Source organism: Equus quagga, chromosome 20 (genome assembly GCF_021613505.1).
Source record: "Equus quagga isolate Etosha38 chromosome 20, UCLA_HA_Equagga_1.0, whole genome shotgun sequence".
Lineage (NCBI taxonomy): Eukaryota > Metazoa > Chordata > Mammalia > Perissodactyla > Equidae > Equus > Equus quagga.
The window spans coordinates 14,011,679-14,017,006 of NC_060286.1; positions in this window are offsets into that span (position 1 = coordinate 14,011,679).

Sequence of the window (5,328 nt, forward strand, 5' to 3'; positions counted from 1 at the left end):
CCCCCCCCAGCTTCTGGAGCCTTCCCCAGCTGAGTTGTGGGTAAGTAGTCATGAAGGCCTCCAGACACCAGGGGCCAGTACAACACACCCTCCCCACCAAACGGCTGGACGAAGTGACTTGGCAACAGACACCCTTCCAAAAACAAATCTCCATAGCCATCACATGCAGAGGAGGGAATCCCAGGAGAGGCAGGTGGCCCACACAGCCAGTTCATAAGTCTTTGTCAGTTGGCCCCATGCAACTGGTGAGAGGCTTCCTGCGAGACAAGCTTCAGCCAGAAGAGGGTGTTTATGACTTCAGGTGAGGGACCCATAGACTACAGGACTGGAAGGGATGAGGGGACATATGCAGAAGACAGTCTGGGCATTGAGAAACAGCCACCCCAAGTCTTTGGGTTCTTGCTCTACGGCCTCCTGCCACGCAGATGCAGGGCTTGTTCCATCCTAACCTGCTCCACGTCCTAGCCTCTCCTTGACACCACGTCCCTGGGACATGTTCTCTGCGCCTTCTTCCCTAGGAAGAAACAGAAAGGAGGGAGGAGAGCCAAAGACAAAGTTCAAACATTCTCAAAAGGTCCTTGAGCTCTGGGACCTTTGAAAGGCATTCATGGGATTATTCTAAGCTCTCCGAAAGCCCCCTGGCTCGAGAGAAGAGAGGGAGTCTGTTGTGAGACCTTGAGGGCAGGGGCTAAGAGCACAGGCTTTAGAGTCACAATGCCTGGGTTCAAATCCCAGCTCTGCTATTTAGCAGCCCTGTAACAGTGGGCAAGGTGCTCAACCTTCAGTTTCCTTGTCTGTAAAATGAGGGTAACAAATGGCACTAGAGGGCAGAGCTGTTGCTTACAACAGTGGCTGGAACATAGAAAGCCCTCAATAAATATCAGCAAAGGTTCCTCCTCAGCTCACCGGGGATGCGCTACTAATGACCCCACAGGTCCTGGAGAAATAACCGCGCCACAACGTGGGAAGGCAGTGTAAAGTTTTCATAGAAAGCACAGGGACCTGCACAAACTACTGCTCTCAACATAGGCAGACCCACAGATTTGTGCTTCTTTCCTTCAGAATGCAGCTCAGGGAGACCACAAGGCCATGGAGGCTGCATGGAGCAGAGGCCCTGAATGGGTCGGAATGGGTTACCCAGCGTCTCCCTGGAGGGGTGCAGAGAGAAGGGGATACTGGGTGCAGCTCTCCTGTGCCCACCTTGGGTTTTGTGCAGGATGAGCTGAAGATAACACTCCAGTCTAAGCTGGACTTACTAAACTCATCAGCCTGAGGCTGAGAGGCAGGTGGGTTGCCCTGTGGGGCCAGGCCCACGTGGGCAGGCCTGGGGAGAGCCAGCCGTGCAGAGGCCTGGCCTGCACCAGAGGCTGTGAGGAGCCTACGGGCCTCAGAGCAGGGTTGGGCTTCCCTGGGACAGGGAGGAAAGAGTTAAGCCGACTCTGGGCTCCGGAGGGCTGCTCTGCAGCTATAAACAGTGAGCCAAGGGAGGGAGGGAGCTGACACAGGATGTGGCTGGCTCGAGCTGTCTGATTATTAACTTCACTTTTATTTGGAGGGGGATTCGATTCTCTGTTTTACTTCCCATCAAGGAGTTGAAAGCCCAGGTCTCGGAGGGGCCTGGTTTCACATTGTTTTGTCACAGCTCATTTAGTTTTCCTCTTAAATAAATAAACAAAACCACCTCTTTGTTTTCCCCTTAATGAGCATTCAGCAAATCATCTGTGGGTGAGGCATGAAAGGGGTTTTCTGGAGCCCTTCGTGGGGCACTTTTAGTTTATCTTTTACCAGGAAGAAGAAAAGATTCTTCCTTTCGTCTCAGCCGTCTCCAAGACTCTCAAGGCACTTTCTTCTCTGCCTCCTCTTGAGGTCTCAGCCTGAAATCATGACCTCAAGCCCAGCTTAGACCTGCCTTGGCTCATCCTTGGGACCAGACCTGCTGACTCCTGTCCCTTGTCACAGGCTCCAACACTGAGGCCACACAGAGGAAGCAACGAACCCAGGACTCAGTGGTTAATCTTCTTGGTCAAGCTGGGACCCATGGTTTTGGTTCCTATGGCACCCTGACATTTCCACCAAAAATAAACTTACAGCAATTAAACACACAAAAGGATTCCATTACAGGGCTTGAGAAAACACCATTACAGTGTTCCTTTGCCCAAGGTTCAAAACATTTGGGGACTTTGTTTCCAACACTAAGAGCCATTCCATAATTTTAGGATTCTCTTGCAACAACCCGTTCCTGAATGACCTACATGTGTGAGGCAGCATGGGGACACAAAGACCACTACTCCATGGTGCCTCCCCTCACACTGCCCACAATTCAGCCGGAAGGACACTGCGAAGAAAACAGGAGAGTCCTGGGAAGAAGCTAATGGTACTCTAGGTGGGCAGAGGAGAGAGAGAGAGAGTCTGTGGAAAACCAAGGGAGGGAAACCAAGAAAGGCTTCCTGGTAGAGCTGATATTTAAGCTGGACCTCGAAGAGCTGATGATATTGAGAATATTCTGGAAGCTGAAAAGTACCCAGATGACAGAGAGACACTATCAATGTGTGAACCAGGTCAGATATAAGACAACAGGAGTGGTGAGGCTGTAGGGCCTATGGCTCTCCCAGGCATTCAGAATGGCATTTAAAGTCCTCACGGTGGAGAGGGGCTGAAAGAGGTCGCCACTGAGATTCAGCTCCCCGCTGCCAGTCCTTGACCCTTGGCTTGGAGACCAGGTGACCTGCGAAGGACTTGGACTTTATGCCGTGAGCAACAAGATACTACCCTTGGATACACGCTGCCTCAAGCCTGTCACCCAGCTGCCCACAGACACCTGATGACCACTAGGAGCCACTTTTACAGCCGCTGGCTTTCTGCTCGAGAAGAACGGTGACCGGAACCAATCCGATTCTCTTACAAAAGCCCGGGCTCCTCGCGGCTAATGGGATGGGATTGCCAAACAGCCTCGGGGAAGCCACCACGGTCCAAGGTTTCCTTGAAGTTCTTAGAAACCTCCCCGTCGCCCTGGCCTTGCAGCTCCGCCCGCGCCCGCGGCCCGGAGCGGGTTAAGCGGCCGCAACATGGCCGGCTTGTTTTGCACCGGCGGGGTCACGCGGGAGGCTGCCCTTTGCCTCGGGAGCCAGTCAAGGTCCCGCCGCCCTCGCCGGCGCTCTGCCGCAGGCGCCTGCCGGGCTCCCCTGCCCTGGTCCTGCAGGCCCGGCCTCCGAAGATGCCAAGCCGGCCCTGGAGGCCCCTCGGAGACGCGGGGCCAGCGGGTCGCGCCAGCGGAGCCCCCGTGGCCTCCAGGAACGCCTGGGCCCGAGGGCCGAGGCCGCTGCCGCGAGCAGATCCCCTCCCATTTCCTCGCTCCTGCCGGCCGACAGGCGGGCCTCCCGGGCCGCTCCCCGCCGAGGCTGCGTGGGTGCGCGATGGACGTGGTCGCACTGCCCTCCAGTGGCCAGCCCGCCGAACAGCACGTGTGGGCCGCTGTGGGGTCGGGGGTGAGGCCGGGGTCCACGCGCTCGGCTGGCCCTCCTGAGGGAGGGGCTGCCGTTTGCTGTATTTGAAGACCCGGCTTTGCTCACCCCCTGTTCCCCTTATAGGCGGCCCACGCGGCCCTTTGCCGCAGTGGACACTGATCCAGCAGCAGGCGATTTGCTTGCTTTGGTGTGCACCCGAATCCGACTGTCCAGTTGGTTCAAACCCAGGTCGCTGGATCCCACACTCAAAGTCAGAGAATTAGCATTTCTAACAAGTTCCCAGGGGCTGCTGCTGCCGCTGGCCCTGGGACCACATTTACAGAACCACTGGGACAGTTCACACACCCTGTCCTGGGGATTCTGTCATTCACTCGTTGGATATATAAAACGCCCTGCTGGGCCCTGAGGACCAGAAGCGACCACCATCAAGTTCCCACCATCACAGCACTTAGTCTAACAGAGGAGACAGACTGGTTTAAACAAATAATCTCATAAGGAGATGTACGATTCCGTTTGAAAAACTTTTGAATTTCCTATGAAGGGAAAGAATAAGGCGGTGGAAGAACATATATACATGGAAATGAATTTAGATTTGGGATGGGAGGCTGTGGGAGAAGGCCTCTCTTAAGCTGAGGCCAGAGCGGGGAGGGAAGAGATCCTGGGGAGTATGCAGAGGGACTGAGGCTGCAGGCAGAGCAAATGAGATGGATGTGGAAGCAGAGGCTGGTGGGGCGGAGCTGGGGGCAGAGAGTCAGAGCCCCCAGGTCTAAGCATCTGGTGCCCAGAGACCTGCCCCTTCAGAGGAGCAGCATTCCAGGGAGAGGAGAGAAGCTGGACACTGAGCTCTTAGCCCCCTCTCTCAGTGCCAAAGAATGGTGTCCCACCCGCAGGAAGCTCAGCCCGGGGCCCACGAACTTCTCGCTGCCCAAACCGGATTTGCTCAGGCCCCTGCGCAGGGCCTGAAGGAGAACCACAATGGATGGATCCAGGTTGGCTGAGCAATGGTGAGAAGAAGTGAGGCATCGCCCCATCCGTGGATTCCACATTTCCTCTCCTCCCTGCTGCGGGTCCAGGATGACAGCCTTTTCTTCAATGAGCATTTTTAAGCCCCTACTGTACGTCTGCTCTGGAGTCACTACAGTGATGTGTGAGCTGTGCCACTAGAGGCGAGGCCTCCCTGGCCTCTTCTGCTGCTCCCAGCACCTCGAAGGGCAGCCAGGTGGAGTACCCCATCCCTGCCCCCAGTCTCAGCTCCTAGCCTGCTGCATGCCCCCCCCCCCCCCCCCCCCCCAAATGTCCCTGGGGCAGCTCCTTGGGTGGGCCAGGCTGGCAAATGGAAGCCATTTGTACTGTACCATTTTATTAAGGGACTTGAGTACCACAGAGTTTGGTATCCGCAGGGGTTCCTGGAACCAATCAGATGATCCGATACGGAGAGACAACTGTATTCTGTTAGGAGGATGCTTGTCACTTGGTGCCCGTGCTAGCTTGATGGGAGTGGGTGAGGTGAGGACCAGCCGCTCTCTGCCGCTGCTTTATTCCTTGTGCTTTAACGAGGAGGCGTCTGTCTCCTCATTGGGTCTGTCATCTTGCACAGTCACCTCCCTCCCCAGTTCTCATGTGAAAGATGGGAGGTGGGGCTAAGTTGTATTAGACGATCCCCGAGGTTTTTTGGTCCAAGCCTAGCCCACCAGCGCCCTGTTGGAGGGATGGATGAGAAGGACATGCCTGCTTGGTGACCCTCCAACTTCAGCGGAATGCAAAATAAGGCCTTGGAGTTAACAGCCTCCGGGTTGTGGGGCAGGAGGAAAGAGCACCTGAAAAATTATGTGCAGTTTTAGAGTCAAACCAATCCAGTTGAAAT